General features: G+C 39.4%; 1 protein-coding gene and 1 pseudogene across 4 annotated transcripts in view; one reads left to right on the top strand and one right to left on the bottom strand.

Moving 5' to 3' along the window:
- The window catches only part of JADE3 (jade family PHD finger 3), a 151,983-nt gene that overhangs the window by 100,361 nt on the left and 30,674 nt on the right, over positions 1-20,948 (bottom strand). The gene's annotated exons all lie outside the window — the stretch shown is intronic.
- Positions 12,441-17,676, top strand: LOC115848997 (large ribosomal subunit protein eL15-like; annotated as a pseudogene).

Here is a 20,948-nt window from a genome sequence, read left to right on the forward strand (position 1 = left end):
AAAAGGGGAAGTACGAAAATAGACGGCTTTAACTATTTTGGACAAAGGAGATTTGCTCTGTGTGGTAATGGAGGAGCTGGGAACAATGGTGAGAGACCCTAGAAGGCAGATCTTGGCTTGGGAATAAAGAATGACCTATCATGGAAAGATGAGTGAGTAGCATCAAAAATGTATGGAGGAAAAATATATATTCTTTGGGGGTAAAAGTGGTAAAGAGTCAGACAACTGCCTGTCTGACAGAATATTGTGGAGAGGATTGTTGCACTGGGAAGGTACCTGGACTTGGTGATCCCCAAGGTCCTTCCAATTCTCAGGTTCCATCAAAGTTAGGCCAGCACCTCACAGTTTAGAGCTCACAGACTCTGGAAAATGCAGCAGTTATCCCAAGACAAGCTTTAAGAAATAATGCAACAATCCGAAATCAACACAGCCTTTAATGGTTTTACCTGGGAATATTTCACAATCAATGAGGAATAATTCACTTAATTGGGCCTGAAAGTTATTATAGTCACAGGATTGGGGGGAGTGGTGTTTACAGTATACTGGCCTTAAATAAATCTCACTTTAATTCTCATGCCTTGGTTGACCTTATGTACATAATTAAATCAGTATTATTTGTAGAACTGTTGCCTGTTTAATCACTGTTTCTGTGACTTAAGTTTTTCCAGTACCAAAGTCAAATTGCTCTGATAGCTAAAGAGATCTCCACAGAAACATACCACTGAAATGAGTATTGCTGTGTAAAATGAAAGAGTAAGAATAATGAGTGTGTTTTCTTTACAACTAGTTGCTTTGGCTACTGTCAAAAGAAAAAATAAAAATCTTATCAGTGGAAAAGAGTATCACTGACCTGAAAAAATAAAAATCTTACCAGTGGAAAAGACTATCATTGACCTGTCCTTGTGTGAGGAGGGCCAGTCTGGCATAAAAACAGTGGGTCAGAACTCAGGGAGCTCCCTGCTGCTGCCCTGCTCCCAGACAAGAAGATAATGAATTTTAGTGGGAGTAAATGAGACAATATGCTGTACCTGAGGATTTTCTTTCCAAAAGGTACCATATCTTTTGAATACCTACAAATTTTATCTATACATAGTTAATATATGCCCAGAAGGTTATGAGTTGAGCAGCTTTTGCATGCCTGGAAACTGATGGATCTGAAGAGACACCTGGGAAGCCCACTGTGGTTTTTAAGGAACGTTATGTTTCCACCATAAAAATACTGAAAGCATGCTGCAACATAAAAACTTGTGCTTTGTCCATGTGTTTTTGCCCTTTTAGGATTTCCTTCTGGCAGTGATTCTGTACCACCGTAACTAAGAATAGGAAATACTTGCATAAAAGTAACTGTTATTTAATAGTTTCTTCCTATTAAATTTCACAATTAACAACAAAACAAAACAGCTCAGAAGGCCCTGATATATTCTCAAGTTAATGAGGTTAGTGTGGCTTGAATACTACCCTCTTTCTAGACCGATATTCCTGGCTGTGCTGGAGCTTCACATGGCCAGGCCCCACTATCACCAGAAATACTGATGAGAGAGAAAGCCTTAATATGCTGGAAGAGCGGCTGGCTAGACCACTACAATGCCTTGCAGGGACTCTGGTCTGGCCCTAATCTATAAGCAAAAGCTGATTACTCACCCCCCACCTCCCCAGCCTAGCTTCTCCACCCTTCAAGTGCAAGCACTTACATCCTAAGACATCACAGAGCAGTGTATTTATCCTTGGAAGACAGAGTCTGGTGATAAAACGCAAGAATGTAATGTTCGGAAGAAGAGAGTGTAGGGTAAACCAGAGACAAACGGGAGGGAGGAGGAGGAGAAAGGAGTTGATGAATGAAGTCCTGAGGAGCAAAGGTTACTGAAAAACAGCAGGACAGAAGTAAGAGAATGTGACAAAGAGGCAGGGCCAAGGAAAACAAGGAGGTCAATGATATGCTGCATGAGGACAAAGAATTGTGCTTCCGGATGAGATTACCATGTATGCCTTCAGAAAAGTGGCTTTGTTTTTCAGGAGGTCATTATTCTGCCAATACTGCAGCTCCTCTGCTTATACTTAGGAACTTTTGTCCACTTAACAACACCAAACACTGCATCTTTGAAACTATTTCAGAGATATAAATATGTTGGGGAGTTGAGGAAGCCAATCCAAAACATCATTTAAAATATCAGTTAAGACTTCTGGTTGCAGGTAAGATGGAATCAACACATCCACCTTTATGTCCACCGGAAGCAACTATAAAATCTGTACAGAATGCCTGGGTAGCTATTAGAGAACTCTTTAAAGTATATTATCAGCAGATGAATCAGGGAAGAATATCAGGGTGCCTAGTACAACTGAACTGGTGGTGACTTTACTACTTTTCTTCCTCCCGTATTCTCTGGCCTGAAAACACAACAAAACGTGAAAGTGAGCACTGTGTTTAGAGCACATGTTCTGGCTCAAGGTGCTTTTTTTGGAAAAGGGAACTACTAAAACTCAAGAGAGACTGGGGGGAAATCCCCTGGGGTTTTCTCTCCTTTTTCTCCCTTCTCTCATGTCCAGAAAATCCCATGGTGGAGGCTGTGGCAACAGCAACGAAACTGACTGGCAGAGGGAGACTTGACTGTAGGAGTTAAAACTCTCGAGGGAAAGGAACATACCATTCCATTCGGTGGAACTATAGCAGGCTCCAAAAGGGCAAAGCCAAATCCCACTGTTTTTTCTTCCTTTCTTTCTCTCTCTGTCTCCCTGTCCCTTATGCCCCAGAGGCAGTGCATCATGAAAGCGGGTGGTTTCTGACTGGAGGACCGAAAAGGAAAGCTCTAGAAAACCATAAAATACCATGGTAATAACGAAGAGGGAAGACCTCAGGAAAGCAAACCCATAAAGCTGCTTATGAACAACTGTGATCACCCTCCACCTGGGCATGTGTGGATTTGATCCTAATTAGCATGTCAAACACTTTGAGAACTGAGCTAAGAGACACTCAGGTCTCAGACCTGACCAGCGGTCATCACACATGGGACAGATCTGAATAGCACTGCAAAGGCATTGAATACTGAACTCATATTGGAACTACAGCCCACTACAGAAGGTGAGCTGGAACTTGCAGTATGAACTTAACCAGGTCAACTGACTGCTAAACAAATAATCAACATTCTCCACTAGATTGAAACAAGATCCAGAGTCTAATAACATAATATTCAAAATGTCCAGGATAAAATCCAAAGTCGCTCGGTATATAAAAAATAAAAATGCCAACTCACATGGGAAAAGACAATCAACAGATGCCAACAGTGAGATGACACAAATGTTGAAATTATCTAACAAGTAGGTTAAAGCAGCTATTACAAAAATGCTCATATGAGCAACCACCAAACTTGAACACTCTTGAAATAAATTTAAATAGAAAGTTATTGGCAAAGTAAAGAGAAGATATAAAGGATAACCAAGTTAAAACTTTAGAACTGGAAAATAAAATAACTGAAATAAAAAATTCACTGAAAGAACACAATAGCAGAATGGAGGAGGCACTGAAACTGAAAATAGACAAACGAACTAGCCAATTTAAATAACAGAAAGAAAAAAGATTCGGGGGGAGAACCAAAGTGTCAAGGACCTGTATGATAATAAACGATCTAATATTTGTGTAACTGGAATCCAATACAGGGAAGAAAAAGAGTGTGATGCCGAAAAACATTTGAAGAAAAAACAGATGAAAATTGCCAAGAAGCTGAGAGAATACCAAACATAATACAAAGAAATCCACACCCAGACACATCATAGTCAAACTGCTGAAAACTAAAGACAAAGAACTGAAGAAACAGACAATTCAACACTAATAGAGAGTTCAACATCCCATTCTTGGTAACAGAACAACTAGAAAGAAAATCAAGCAAGAATATAGAAAACTCACACAACACTACCAAAAAATTGACCTAGTTGGCATTTACAAAACACTCTTCCCAAGATGAGCAAAATAAACATGCTTTTCAAGTGAATATGGAACATTCTCCAGGAACTGGCGGGACTATAACTTGGTTCAGCCACCTTGGAAAACAGTTTGGCAGTTTCTTTAAGAAGTTAAGCATAAATTTACCACACAACTCAGCAATTCTACTCCTAGGAATCTACCCAAGAGAAATGAAAACATATGCCTACACAAGGACAAGTACATAAATGTCCACAGCAGCATTATTCGTGAGAACCTGGAAACACCCCAAATGTCCATGCACAGAGAATAGATAATCATAATGTGGTATATCCATATAATGTAATACTATTCAACAATAAAAAGGAATGAATTACTGATACATGGCATATCCATGGATGAACCTCAAAAGCATTATGCTACATGAAAGAAAACAGACACAAAAGAGCATACAGTGTATGATTCTTTTTATACAAAATGTCCACAAAAGGCAAACCTATAGAGACAGAAAGTAGATTAGTGGTTGCCTAGGGCTCAGGGGAGGGGAACTGACTGATGGCAAATGGGCACAAAAATTTTTATTGGAGTGATGGAAATATTCTAAAACTGGATTATGGATATGGTTACATAACTTGGTACATTTACTAAAAAGCATTAAACTGTATGTTTGAAACATGTGAACTCTGTGGTATGGAAATTATACCTCAATAAAGTTGTCATTTTAAGAATGCTATATCAAAAAAATTATTCAGTATATAAACTTACTTTTTTACATTCAGCATAATGCTCCTGAGATCCATCCAAGTTGTTCCATGTTCATTCCTTTTATTCCATTATATGGATGTACCACAGTTTGTTTAACCATTCACCTACTGAAGGACATTTGGGTTGTTTCCAGTTTTTGGTTATTGCAAATAAAGCTGCTATGAACATTCCTGTATAAATGTGTAACAAGGATACTCTTAAGAGAGTGAAAAGACTCTCTCAGACTAGAATGGACTCATATCCAGGCTACATAATGAACTCCAATAAATTAATACGACAAACAACTCAAAAGAAAAATGGCGACAGTTTTGAACAGGCTCTTCACAAGAGAATATCAAATGGCAATAAATTATGAAAAGATGTTCCATAGTATTAGGCATCAGGGAAGTAAAAATTAAAAACCACAGTAAGACTTCAAAAAAAAAAACCCAAAATGTCCATCAACAGGAGAACAAATAAACAAATTTTGGTACATTCATACAATGAAATACTCAGCAATGAAACAGGATATACTACTGATACATACAACATCATGGATGAAATCTCAAAAACATTATGTTGAACAAAATAAGCCAAAAACAAGCCAAACACGAGCTTACACACTGTATGATTTTATTTACATAAAGTTCAATAGCAGGCAAAACTAATCTATGGTGACAGAAATTGGAATCATGGTTGCCTCTGGTTGGAGAGGATCAAATGAAAAGGTACTTTATGGGGTGACAGAAAATCATCTATATCTTGCTGGGGTGTGAGTTACATGGGTATATACATTTGTCAAGACTCAAACTGTAGGACTTCCCTGGTGGCGCAGTGGTTAAGAATCCTCCTGCCAATGCAGGGGACACGGGTTTGATCCCTGGTCCGCAAAGATTCCCACATGCCGCCGAGCAACTAAGCCCGTGAGCCACAACTACTGAGCCTGAGCTCTAGAGCCTGCGAGCCACAACTACTGAGCCCGTGCACCTAGAATCTGTGCTCCGCAACAAGAGAAGCCACCACAATGAGAAGCCCACACACCGCAACGAAGAGTAGCCCCCGCTCACTGCAACTACGCTTGCAGCAACAAAGACCCAACACTGCCATAAATAAATAAATAAATTTATTAATTTTTCTAAAAAGACTCAAACTGTACTCTCAAAATCTTTGCATTTTATTGTATGCAAATTATATCTCAATTAAAAACGAAATAAAGCCACAATGAGATACCACTACTATCCATTAGAATGGCTACAATTCAAAATATTAACAATACAAGTGATGTCAAAGATGTGAACAAATGGTACCTTCTGTATACTGCTGGCAAGAACGTAAATTAGTATAAACGCTTTGGAAAGCTGTTTGACAACCTCTACTAAAGCTTAACATATGCGTACGCTATTACCTCACTCTTAGTTATATATCCAACAGAAATGCACACATTTGTTCCTCAAAAGACATGTGTGAGAATGTTCAGATGAGACATGCTCATCACAGTATAACAGATTTTTAAAAACTGTATGATATATATATTCTCCATCTATGCAAAGTGAAAAAACAGCATTAATCTATAGTGATGGAATTCAGGATAGCAGTAACTTGGTAACCTAACCTCTAGGGTAGAGGGAAGGGGTAAGTAAGTCATTGCCAGGAAACAGGAAGGGGGCCTCTGAGGTGCTGGTGATGTTCTTTTTCTTGAGCTGGGCACTGGTTAAATGGATGTGCTCACTTTGAGATTATTAATAGAGTTGTGCACTTATGACCTGTTCACTTTTTCTTCAGGTACATTCTACTTCCACCTATATTTTAGACTGTCCCTTATGCTATATGTACGTATAATTAAGGTTTTCTCTCTTTGCTCACTACCAACACCACCCCCTTTGCCCCCTTTATCCTTCTTTAGCATATACACTTCTCTTTCTCTGAATTCCTGTCTGCCTAACTATCAATAACCTGAATCTTCATTGGCAGTGACTAGGAACACATAAAGTCAAAATTGCGGTGAGTAAAGTGAGCCCACAAAATAACTGCAGGGAGAACACAGGCATACTTTAAACAGGCAGAATTTCATGAATCAGCATCAAAGAAGCCAGCCCCTGTCTATCTACAGAGGGGAAACCATCCTTTAAATAGTAGGATTAGTTCATTTGCCCACCTAATTCCAGGACAAAGCTGTAGACCCAAGAGTGACATTCCTTTACGTGCTCCTTCCTGTACAGGGAATCTTCCCAAAGGCACTTTCACATACTTTAGCAATTACTGGAGTTGAAAAATATTATAAAGGAGGCAAAAAGGCTGTCCAGGAATTGATTCTTAACTCACAGTGTAAAATTTGGACTTACGGAGCTTAATATTAAAAACTCCCACAGGCTAACTTAACTTTCACATTCCCTTTAATTCCACAGAATGTTATTCATTAATTTACCCACACTCCAAATTTATGTGCAAGATACTACAGGCCTGACACCATGCTCAATACTGCAGATACAGGGACAGAAAACTGCAAGGCCTGTAATTTCGAGCTCAGGGCTCTGGTGGAGTGATAAGGAGAGGAAAAACAAATTACCAGAACCCAGGGTGATAGGTTTTGTAACAGAAAAAGGGCAGGCTCCAAATTTCCTAGGAGCATGGAAGGATAGTGACTAAATCTATCCAGAGAGGGTGTGGAGACTCCATGTTGGAAGTGACACATTATCAGGATGTGGACCAACCAAACAACATGGGATCTCTCAGTATGGGACCTCTCAAGAACTCAGAACTGCAAAATGCAGGTGCTTACTCTGAGAAATGACTAGTGAAACCCACATTTGGATGTGACTGAACACTTATGGGGGCAAACCCTCATACTGCCTATACAGGGGACCAAAAGCTCATCAACACCTAAAATTCCCAACAAATTAATTTGGGAGTGGCATGGATGCAAAAAAAAGTGAGTTTGACTTCATTTCAGGGAAGCAGGATTGAAATATGACTACAATTTAGTAAAAACAAACAATTATATTTTATATTCTACTTAGGATGGAAAAAGACTATGAGAATAAAAGTTGGATCAGTCCAAAGGATTGAAAAAAGGAACGTCACACAGTCAGAAGTTACCATCTAAGCATGGCCCAGAGAAGTTGGAGCTCATGTCCAAGTATCCACCCCTCTGGGCTGAAAAACAGAAACACCACAGTTCCAGAAAAGGACTGAGAAGAGGTCTCATGCTGATAACATCAAATATGAGAATCACATCACTAAAGTCCCAGGTCCAAGTCCACATTTATGATGTAGTAGTCTTATGAAGATGGCTTGGCTTCCCACACAACTCACCCAAAGAGACAGAGAGATAGTATCAGTGGTATGCTGATAAATGTTTAACAACAGGCTCTACAGGGTGGGGGAAAGTTCTGATTTGTAGTTTACTGTTTTCTGAAATGTAGATACTCTCACCATGGTCAATTTCAAGCTATTGAGATGATGTCACTTGCCATGGAATTTGACAGTGATGTGCACAATTGGCTCTTGCAATCTGGTGTGAGGTGACTACATACGAAAATGTAATCAGTTGAATTTCCACTATATATCAATAAATTGCCATCTTGGTTTATGCAAGTCAGATCTCAAGAGCTAGGTGACCTTAAGTCAATCCCTAAGTAGGGGTCCATCCTTATTGGGGTTCGGAGTCCACCAAGTGGAAGGCCGGCCCTGGACGAAGGTGAATTCTCCAAGGTGAAGGGCATAACACACATGATAGCATGGAAGGGCACAACATGCTTAAAACAAAATAAAATGAACAAGCTAACAGACAAAAATTAAGTAATTCTGAATAGACTAGACTATTCACTCTGTAGACTAGAGTGGTATAAGAGACTGATGAATGGTGAGTTTGGGGAGCCCAGCTAGGGACAGACTATAAAGAACGGCATGGGGGACTATACTCATGAGGGTACCCTTTGCTGTGGTAGATGCTTCACATACTTTAATTCATGTAATCATACCTATCACATGATATTATCCATTTATACAAAAGAGCCTCAGTGAGGGATTAGAGAGCTGAGGTTTTAACCCATAGACTGATTTCCCAAAACGTACCTTCCCACTAGTTCATGCTACTTCCAAGGGAAGGCCAGGTGATGATGTAAGAATGCCCCCTTCCCAATCCTGCCCACTGCCTCTTAAGTCCCTCTACATTTACCTGAAGCCCTAAAAGGGAGACTATGAAATTTTTCTCTCAGGCCCAAAGGAAATTCTACTATATCCCCTTGGAATCCATCTCAACAGTTGTTAGAAATACTTCCTTCTTTTCCTAAACCCATCATAGCAATAAAGTCCTTATATTATTTTTAGTACTCATATTATAACTGGCCGCTACCAAATTTTGTTTAAAATGCCCCAAGTACTGAAGGAGTACCTTCAATCTTTTCTTTTGCAGAGTCAATAATCATAATCCTTTACCTGCTACTCTAAAGTCTTGCTTTCCAACTCTTTATTATTCTCCATGTTTTCCCAAGCCAGATACTCTTGTAAAAGGCATGGCCACTGGTGAACACCATGAGGAGGTTACCCAGTAGCTCCTGTATTCTGTACCACTGTGTATCCAGCCAATTATTAGAAAAACTATAGACAATGGAAAAGGGATTCTCAAAAAGGGAATAAGAATGATTAAGCTGGTTAAAGGACTTTAAAAAAATTTTATTTAGGGACTTCCCTGGTGGTGCAGTGGTTAAGAATCCGCCTGCCAATGCAGGGGACACGGGTTCGATTCCAGGTCTGGGAAAATCCCACATGCCACGGAGCAACTAAGCCCGTGCGCCACAACTACAGAGCCTGTACTCTAGAGCCCATGAGCTACAACTACTGAGCCTGTGTGCCACAACTACTGAAGCCCGCGTGCCTAGAGCCCGTGCTCCGCAACAAGAGAAGCTACCGCAATGAGAAGCCCGTGCACTGCAACAAAGAGTAGCTCCCGCTCATTGTAACTAGAGAAAGCCCGCGCACAGCCACGAAGACCCAACACAGCCAAAAATAAATAAATTTATTTTAGAAAATTTTATTTAATCCTTACTAACAAATATGAACCTGGTTTAGGAAGAGAAAGACAAATACTATAAAACTTACTTATATACGAAGACACCATTAGGATGAATACAGGAATTAGAAATGTGACAAATAAAGTATAAATTTAATAGTCCTTTGAAGCCTATGATTTGTGCCTTTCCCTACCACCTACCCTAAGCATATGTGTATAAATACTTTGCACATGAGAAGAGTGACTTTAATTGATATTGATTTATGAAGACATGTGAGATACCCCATGATGACTTATAGACCTAAGCACGAATACTTTGCTGGAGCCTGAAAGTCCAGTAGGAGCCAAGAGAACCAAGAACCATACATTTGGGTATAAATAGAGCCATAGGATACCAAGGCCTGAGGATATCTAGATTATACAATATTAAATATGTGTTCTGGGGGTGAGAGGCTGAATTTTTTTTTGATTGGACTGCCAATCTCTCCTTGAACACAAGGAAACAAAAACTCAGAAATGTTCTAAATTTTCTTCCTCTGCTCCCTTTTACCTTGTCAATCTCTATTGGTCATTTAAAATTCAGCACAGGGGCTTCCCTGGTGGCGCAGTGGTTGAGAGTCCGCCTGCCGATGCAGGGGACACGGGTTTGTGCCCCGGTCCGGGAAGATCCCACATGCCGCAGAGCGGCTGGGCCCATGAGCCATGGTTGCTGAGCCTGCGCGTCCGGAGCCTGTGCTCCGCAGCGGGAGAGGCCACAACAGTGAGAGGCCCGCGTACCGCAAAAAAAAAAAAAAAAAAATTCAGCACAGTCATCACCTCTCTTGGAAGCCTTACCTAACCCCCCTTCCACTACCAAGCTGGGTAAAATGCCCATACTAACCTCTACCATAATAGTCATCCCCTGTAATTATCTGATCATTTGTACATGTCTCCCAGTGGACTCTAAATTCTGGGAAGGCAAAGAGTGTGTCATGTCTTATCTTTGTGTTTCTAGTACGTAACCCAGTACTTGGTGCTCAACAGAAACTCAGTGAGCATTTTTAGATGGAACTGTGTAGTATCATTTGTCCAAGGTCACAGAACTGCTATATGGCAAAGGAAGGCCTATGCCCGAGGACATCTGGCTCTTCACCTAGTGAGCTTTTCATTATATCATGTATTTAAAGAGTCACTCATGAAGAAGCCAGACATGAATCTAGAAAACATATTCTATGGATAGACATTTTATTGATCTCTGAATAACCAGCAAATATAAATGGTCTAAATAAACCAATTAAAAGACAGAGAGAGATTGGCAGAGTGGGTTAAAAAACATGATCCATCTATATGTTGTCTGCCACAACTCACTTCAAATATAAGGAAAGGTTGAAAGTGGAAAAAAATGGAGAAGGATGTAAGATATAAATATTACTCAAAAGAAAGCAGTGTGGCTATATTAATATCAATAAAAAGATAATCACCAGATGGAGAAGAACATTAAATGATAGAAGGATCAATCTACCAAGACATAGCAATCCTAAATATGTATGCACTCAAAAAATGGAGCTGCAAAATATGTGAAACAAAAACTAACTGATCTGAAAGGAGAAATAGATAAATCCACAGTCATAGTTGGAGATTTCAACATTCTTCTCTCAACAATTGATAGAACTAGTAGACAGAAAATCAGCAAGGACATATTGATAGAAGAACTCAACAAACACAATCAACCAATACGATTTAACTGACACCTGTAGAACACTGCATCCAACAACAGCAGATTACATTTTTTTCAAGCACCCACAAAAAATATACCAAGACAGACCGTATCTTGGGCCATGAAACAAGCTTAAACAAATTTAGTAAGATTGAAGTCATATGGAGTGCATTCTCTGACCACAATGGTATCAAAGCAGAAATCAGCAGCAGAAAGACAACAGGAAAATCTCTATAAACACTTGGAAACTAAATAACATACTTCTAAATAAGCCATGGGCCAAAGAGGAAATCTCAAGGGAAAATTTTAAAGTACACTGAACTGAATGAAAATGAAAATACATACAACATATCAAAATATGTGGGGCACAGCTTAAAGCAGTGCTGAGAGGGAAATTTACAGTACTAAATACTTACATTAGGAAAGAAGAGTCTCAAGTCAGTAATCAAAGCTCCGCCTCAAGAAACTAGAAAAAGGAGGATAACAATCCTTGGAATAGGATACAAAAGTAGATGAAGGTTTGGGAAGAATGAGAGTCAACTTCTATGAAATAGCAACACTGGATAGTTAGGTCAACCACTTAGGCCTGAAGTGGGCACAAGGTGGTACATGGCAGAATGTTTGGGCAGGGAGAAGACCAAACTAATGCTAACATCTCAGATGAATGCAAGAGTTTAGGTAAAGGCAGAAATTAAGCTCTGGGCTTCCTATAGCAGCTGCACAGCTTTAAAATCTCCTCAAGGATATGCACCATAGGGCATATATTATCAATACATATACATAAACTCACAGAGGGGCCTAACTTGAGCAGAAGGTGATTAACACACCAGTTGAATTCTCACCTGTCAGGTGTACCTAGGAGCAGCCTATCTTACCAGGAATCTAGGTTCTTGAGGGACCAAGGAATTCCCTAGTAAAGAAGGGAGTTCCAAGAGAAGATGGTAGCTCATCAACTGATCTAGTGGCAATACCCCAAGGTATGAGAGAGGAATGATTCAGAAAATGGTGTGAAGTGTGTTACTCAGGTTAATCTAAAAGCTCAGTTTTCAAGGACGTGGTTCAGAATCCAGTAAGAGATGGGCTTTCCACAGAAACCTGAACAAGCTGACATGCAGCCCCCACAACCCCAGAAGATCCAGCTGCAGCAGGAGGATGAGAGAGTCAAAGTCAAGGTCCATAGCACAGACACCAGTACCCTTAACTGGGAAGTGTAAGAGTGAGCCACCCACATGGACAGAGTCAGGCATGTCAGTGGTATTTGCAGCTCTGGGGGCTGTGCAAACACAGGAGAGCAGCCTCAAGGGGCTGAAAGCACTAGCAGCCCAGCAAGGACCCTGCCCCAGAGGTCACCAAAGGTGCTAAGAGCAAACGGAGAGGAGGGAGATGACACTTGGAGCTCTAGAATACCTTATTCAGGAAAACACAACAGATACCTCCAGGGTAAACTGGGTATGTTTGAAGACTTCCCTGGAAGCTGGAGAACTATAATAGAGCTGGCAAAAGTCTGAGGGACTGTTATCCAGACCCTGCTTTCACTGCCAGAATGGTGTGGCCCAGGACATTCAGAACAGCTATATTTCACAGTAGTAGTAGATCCAAGAGAGAATATATAATTATAGAACACATATGTATAGAAAATACATAATAAGCAGGCATAGCACAAAGAGAGATTTGTTTTCCTGTCACCTAAAAGGTAAGTTTACAAACCAAGATAATAATATTTTTACCCTAAAAATTAATGTGTATTGTGCATTTAAAATTTGTTGTTGCCAGGAACTCTATGATAGGCAACCCACTCGAGAAGCTTAAATTTCAATGCGTAACAGAAGTTAACTTGGGCCTAAAAAAAAAATCCTTAAATTCATGCATAGTACAGATGTGGCTCATTTGGTCCTTGAGATGGAGGGAAGAGGTTAGGAGAAACAGGCCATGTACATCTCAATGGACTTCTGATGCCAGCTGGCAAGGTAGGTCAATAAGCCCAAAGGAAAGGTCCACCTATAGCGGTAGGGGTGAGGGGCAACAGTTCCTGGTCTGAGTTGGGCTTTCCTCTTCATTTAAAAGTGATCAGCCATTTCCTCTCACTAGTCATAGAGAAAAAGACTCACAAAAGAACAGAAAGTCAACTAGGTAATTAGACCTGTAAAAAGCCCAACAGAGAAGCAGGAAAACAAAGTTTAAATAATGACCTTTACCTCGTCCAGCCAAGAAAACCTCCCTAAGCCCCTCACACTTGGGCCTCAAGTGCCTCCAACTGACAATCTTCTTCAACCAGGTAGAAACAGTCCTGGCTTTTCTTCTAATCAATTTCTCTTGATCTGAAAGACTAATTTTATTTTATGTTTTGCCCTTTATTTATTTAATTTTCCCCTCAGCTTTATTGAGGTATAATTGACAAATAAAATTATAATATATTTAAAGTGTACAATGTGATGATTTGATTTGATATACCTATACATTGTGAAAGGATTCCCACCAAGTTTACACATCCATCACTACACAGTTACCTTTTTTCCTTTTTGTGGTGAGAACATTTAAGATCTACTCTCTTAGCAACTTTCAAGTATAAAATGCAGTATTGATAACTATAGTGACCATGCTGTACATTACATCCCCAGAACTTATTCATCTTATAACTTAAAGTTTGTACCCTTTTACCAACCTCACCCCATTTCTCCTGCCTCTTCGCCCCTAGCAACCACCATTCTACTCTCTGTTTCTATGAGTTTGACCTTTTTTTTTTTTTTTTTGATTCCACATAGAAGTGATACCATGCAGTATTTGTCTTTCTCTGTCTGGCTTATTTCACTGAGCATAATGCCCTCCCAGTTTGTCCATCTTGTTGCAAATAGTAGGATTTCCTGAAGGGCTAATTTTAAAAGAACAGAATATTGCTGCAGAACTGAAAACATTCAATACATGTCAATAGACTAGTACTGTAAACAGTTAATAATTCTTATCTTCTACTTTTCTTACACCTAAGACACTTATTCAAAGAGCAAAGTTTGAATTCTAGCTACCCTTTTCACACAGTTCAGATCAGTGACATCCTAACTCAATTCACTGGACATTATTCTAAACAAGGAGTTAGCAAACGTTTTCTGTAAAGGGCTAGACAGTATATATTTTTTGCTTTGCAGGCCATTCAGCCTCTGTCTTAACTACTCAACTCTGCCATTACAGCATAAGAGAAACCACTGACATTTATTTATGTAAATAAATGGACATGGCTGTGTTCCAATAAAACTTCACTTATAGGGGCTTCCCTGATGGTCCAGTGGTTAAGAATCCGCCTTCCAACGCATGGGACTCAGGTTCGATCCCTAGCCACAGAACTAAGATCCCACATGCTGTGGGGCAACTAAGCCCCCGTGCCACAGCTACTGAGCCCGTGTGGTCTAGAGCCCGTGCGCTGCAACGAAGAGCCCGCGTGCCTCAGTGAAGAGTCCGTGTGCCGCAACTAAGACCCAACGCAGCCAAATAAATAAGTAAATAAATATCAAAAAAACTTCACTTACACTGAAATTTTAATTTCATACAATTTTCACATGTCATCAAATATTATTCTTCTTTTGATTTTTCCAACCATTTAAAAACAGAAAAATCCATTCCTAGCTTATAGGCTGCATGAAAACAGGTAGTGGGACAGATTTAGCGGGCAGGCTATAGTGTACCAATCCCTGCTCAAACCAAGACTTAATGCCTCCCTGAAGGAATTTAAAATATGAGACTTTCCCTGATTTTTTTTAAAAAGTAGACATTTCAAACGAGCATCTCACCATAAACTTAAGCTAAAGTTTCAGTTTAGGAGGAGGGACAAATTCTATAAGTGCATAGGAACATATTATAGTAGTGTAAACAGAACTTGAACACTAACTTATAGATCTGCAACTTACTAGGTGTGTAAAACTACAAAACTCACTCATTCTCTCTGGAGCTCAATTCTCTCCATTCTAGTCCATTTGCAACAATCTTCCACATCACTGAAAGGGAGCAGGAGTTACAACTATAATTTACTAATGTTAAATTCTGTCTGGGATATACAGAAAATATTTCTATTTCTACTGTGTGCAGGTCCCTACAAAGCAAAGATACTTTCAAAAGAAGTTTTTTGTCATTATTATTCCAATCTCTTCTGGATCCAGAGCCTATTTATGAGACTTTGAATAGCCTGAGCAGTGAAAAACCCCAAACAGAATAAACCCAAAGAAACCCGTTTCCAGACATATCCAAATCAAACTGCTGAACGTAGTACAAAGAAAAAAATCTTGAAAGCAGCCAGAGGAAAAATACATTACCTTATAGGGGTATAACAATTCGAATTACAGTGGATTTCTTGTATCAGAAACCATGGAGGTCATAAGGAAATGGCACAACATGTTTGAAGTGTGGGGAAAAAAGAACTGTCAACACATAATTCTATATCCAGCAAAAATATCTTTCAGGGATGACAATTTATAGCCAGCAATCTGCTCTAAAAGAACTGCTAGAGGAAGTTCTTCAGCCAGTTGGGAAATTATAGCAGAAAGAAATTTAGCACATTAGGAATGAAGGAACAGCAATATAAATTGTAAAATTTGGGTAGATATAACAGACTGTTCTTCTCTTGAATTACTTAAAATATGTTTGGCAGCTGATAGCAAAAACAATAAGAATGTGTGAAGGGATTTTCAGTATGTGTAGATGTAATATATAAGACAACTATAACATAAAGGGGAGAGGGTAAAGGGACCTACAGGGTGTAAGGTTTCTGCATGACTCCTGAAGTAGTAAAGTATTGATTCTAAGCAGACTGTGCAAGGCTTAATATGTATATTATAATCCCTAGAGTAACCACAAAAGATATGCAAAGAGATAAACTCAAAAATCACAGTAGGGCTTCCCTGGTGACACAGTGGTTGAGAGTCCGCCTGCCGATGCAGGGGACGCGGATTCGTGCCCCGGTCCGGGAGGATCCCACGTGCCGCGGAGCGGCTGGGCCCGTGAGCCATGGCCGCTGAGCCTGCGCGTCCGGAGCCTGTGCCTCGCAGCGGGAGAGGCCACAGCGGTGAGAGGCCCACATACCGCAAAAAAAAAAAAAAAAAAAAAAACACAGTAGATTAATTAAAATGGAGCACTAAAAAACGTTCAAATAACCCAAAAGGCAGGAAAGTGGAAAAGAGAGGAAATAATAACAGAGGTATAACACAAAGAAAAGAAATAATAAAATGGTAGGTTTAAACCAAGCATATCAATAACTACATTAAGTGGAATAGTCTAAACATACAATTAAAAGACAGAGACTGTCAGAACAGATTTAAAAAACATGATCCCACCACAAAGACTATAAGAAAATCATTTAAAATATGATATAGGTAGATGAAAAGTAAAAGATGAAAAAAGATATGATGCAAATGCTGATCAAAAGAAAGAATTCAGGGCTTCCCTGATGGCGCAGTGGTTGAGAGTCCGCCTGCCGATGCAGGGTACACGGGTTCGTGCCCCGGTCCTGGAAGATCCCACATGCTGCGGAGCGGCTGCACCCATGAGCCATGGCCGCTGGGCCTGCACGTCTGGAGCCTGTGCTCTGCAATGGGAGAGGCCACAGCGGTGAGAGGCACACGTACCGCCAAAAAAAAAAAAAGAAAAGAAAGAATTCAGAGCAAATAAAATTACAAGGATAAAGTGGGCCTTTCCGTCTGGCAGCAGCCATCAGGTGAGCCGAGATGGGCACTTGCTAGTACATCCAGGAGGAAGAAGCAGTCCCACATAATTTGCTTTCTGCTCAGGGTGCACTGCTGGCAGTACCGCCAGCTCTCTGCACTGCAGAGGGCCCTCTGCCCCACCCAGCCTGACAAGGTACACAGGCTGGGCTACAAGGCCAAGCAAGGTTATGTCATATATCAGATTCGTGTGTGCTGTGGTGCCCGCAAATGCCCGGTTCCTAATGGTGCCACCTACGGCAAGCCTCTCCATCATGGTGTCAACCAGCTCTAGTTTGCTCGAAGCCTTCATTCTGTTGCCAAGGAGTGAACTGGACGTCACTGTGGGGCCCTAAGGGTCCTGAATTCTTACTGGGTTGGTGAAGATTCTACTTACAAATTTTTTGAGGTTATCATCATTGATCCATTTCATAAAGCTATCAGAAGAAACCCTGTCACCCAGTGGATCACCAAACCAGTCCACAAGCACAGGGAGATGTGGGGGCTGACATCTGCAGGCAGAAAGAGCCGCGGCCTTGGAAAGGGCCACAAGTCCCACCACACTATTGGTGGTTCTCGCCGTGCAGCTTGGAGAAGGCGCAATACTCTCCAGCTCCACTATTACCGCTAATATAAGTAATGTTTGTAAAATTCTTACCTAATAAACAATTTAGGACATTCATGTCCGCTTAAAGGTGTTTTTAAATTTGTCTGTTAAAACTAGTTGTCTCCAGATTATTTCATTGAATGCATTGTCAAATTATGAAAATTAAAGTGCAATAATGTTTGAAGACTTTAAGTGATGGTGTATCTTGTTTCTAATAAGGGAAATGCCTTTGTTTTTGCTTTATTAGGGAGTTGATATGTCCGTGTTTAAAATGCTGTTTGGTACGATAGGTGTAAAATAAATTCTGGAAAAGAGGAGTGCAGAAACTAGCCATGTAGATTTGTTGATGCATGTGATGAAACCTACAGCTTTATTGGGGTGATGCAATGCTCTGCTGGTTTACTCTAAAGTGGCTGTTTTATGGAGTTTGGCAAGGACAAACTTTTTAAATTGGATTTTCCTTGGAAATGTGAAGGATATCCTGATCCTTTATCATGATCATACGCAGAAAAACAATGAAAGTTGACTAGGGCCCACATTTTTAGACTTAATCTAATATTCCATTTATGTAAACAGCTGCTTCCAAAAGGCGAAAAGTAAAGGAGTGTCACCATTTTTAAGAGAATTGAATAAACCTGTTGCAAGAGGGTTCGCTTACAAATGAAAACATCCTGGTTAACCTAAATTAAACTGCCTTGGCCTCCATGGTACCACTGATGTTCACATAAAAGATGGGAGCTACTGGTTTAATCCCAGGACTGGGATCTGTAGAATACTGAACTTCATGCAAAATAGTCATGGTATTTACACTGGTGTATACTGAAACTGATGGAAATTGAACATTAGGTAAATGAGAAGGGAGTTAATTAGCCCTAAGGTTTGTAAGCTAGTAATGCTAGGATTGGGAAATTGGTGTCCATCAGATACCTTTCAAGTGTGGGAGGACAGAAAAAGCTTGGATCAAAATTTTAAATCTTTTATCTGTAATATTAGTTTGTGACCATTATGAACTCTCTAAGCCACCACAGAGGGGACAACAGGGTTGGTTTTATTTAAAAGTAACACTAAGTCTAATCAGTGCTATTTTGGGTCAAGCCACATTATCCATTCCCATAAGGATACTGAGAAAAGTCATGTAGTTGGTGTCAATACAAGTTCAATTGGTTTCCAATTTTATATGTTGCCTACAGTTATTTTTCTGATCCCTGCTCAAACTACCCTCAAGAGCCTCACCATTCCACAAACTTGCCAGGCCACCAGTTGTGGCTGGGCATACCACTACATTCTGCTTACATCATGTTCTGTTTCCCAGGGTGGATTTGAGTGTATAGGAAATATGGAAGAGGAATTGCCCCAATTCTTTCCAATTCTTGGTTTGCTATCTTAACAGGTAGGTTAATTTTGAAATCTAATTGCTGGTTTTCTTGAACCAATTTTTCTCGTATTTTCTTCAAGGGTCTTGAAAGGTCCACTTAATGATTTCCAGAAAACATGTAGCAGGCTCGCAAAACATTTTGAGACCCAAATTTCTTCCCACTCAAAAAAAAAGTCTTAAACCATATAATTTTGTGTGTAGAGCTTGTTCAACTATACATAATAATAGAATAAATGTCTATTAAACTAAAAAGAAAGGATAAAGTGGGATATAATGCTAAAAGGGTTATTTAATTCACCCCAAAGACTTAACAATCCTAAATGTGTAAACACCTAACAACAGTGCTTCAAAATATGTGAAGCAAAAACTGTCAGATCTAAAATTAGAAGTAGAAAAACCCACAATTATAGTTGGAGACTTCAACATTCCTCTCTAATTAATATATAGAACTAGCAGACAGAAAATCAGCAAGAATATGTAAGAACTGAACACTATTATCAACCAAGTGGAATTAGCTTATATGTACAGAACACTCTATCTAACAATCGCAGAATATATATTCTTTCAACAAGATAGATCACATCCTGGGTCACAAAACAAACTTCAAATAGAAAAGAACTGAAATCATACAGAATATGTTCCCTGACCATAAAGGAAATAAAATAGAAATCGACAACAGAGAGATAAGAGGAAAAGCTCCAAATACTTGGCTATTGGATATCATATATCTAAATAACCCATTAATCAAAGAGAAACTTTTAAGGGAAATTAGAAAATATTTTTAATTAAAGAAAAATGAAAAAACAACATAACTCAATTTGTGGGCTTAGAGGGAAATTCATAGCAGTAAATGATATTTTAGGGAAAAAAATCTCTCATATAAATACAGGTGACCCTTGAACAATCAGGGGTCAGGGGTGCCAAACCTCTGCACAGTCAAAAATCCATATCTAAGTTATTGTCAGCCCTCCCTATCCATGGTTCCTCCATAACCTCAATTCCTCTGTATTGGCAGTTTCACATCTGTGGATTCAATCAACCATGTGGATCGTGTAGTACTGTAGTATTTACTATTGAAAATAATCCACATATAAGTGGACCTGCACAGTTCATACCCCTGTTGTTCAAGGGTCAACTGTAATCTAGGCTTCCCCCTTAGGAACTAGAAAAAGAGCAAAATAAACCCAAAGCAAGCAGAAAAAGGAAATAAGATAAAGCAGAAATCAATGAAGCTGAAAACAGAAAAACAACAGAGAAAAATAAATGAAAACAAAAGCTGGTCCTTTGAAAAGATCAATAAAACTGATAAAACTCTAGCAAAACTGAGAAAGAAAAAAAAAGCAAATTACCAATATGAGGAATGAAAGAGGAGATTATCACTATAGACCCCGCAGACATAAAAAGATAATAAGGGGATACTACCATGAATAACTCTACACACATAAGTTAGACAACTTAAATGAAATGGACAGACTGCTCGAAAACCACAAACTACTAAAACTCATTGAAGATGAAACAAGTAACCTGAATAATGATCCATCTATTAAGGAAATTAAATTCACAGCTAAAAATCTTTTTTAAAAGAAATGCCCAGGCCCAGATGGTTTCACTGGCAAATTCCAGCAAACATTTAAAGAAAAGATAACACCATTTTATAGGCAAGTGGTTATGGCACAGGGACTACAGTCAGACTTCCTGAATTTTAATCTCTGCTCAGCCACTTACTAATTCTGTGCTCTTGGGAAACTGTTAACATTTCTGTGCTTCAGAATGTTTCATTATTGGTTCAAAAGGGGAAAATAATAGTATTGTACTTATAGGATTGATATGAGTATTGAATAAATTATTAAATATAAAGTAAAAAAATTAAAAAAAAGAAAAGATAACACCAATTCTGCAAGATCTCTTCCAGAAAACAGGA

Source organism: Globicephala melas, chromosome X (assembly GCF_963455315.2).
Source record: "Globicephala melas chromosome X, mGloMel1.2, whole genome shotgun sequence".
NCBI classification, from domain to species: domain Eukaryota; kingdom Metazoa; phylum Chordata; class Mammalia; order Artiodactyla; family Delphinidae; genus Globicephala; species Globicephala melas.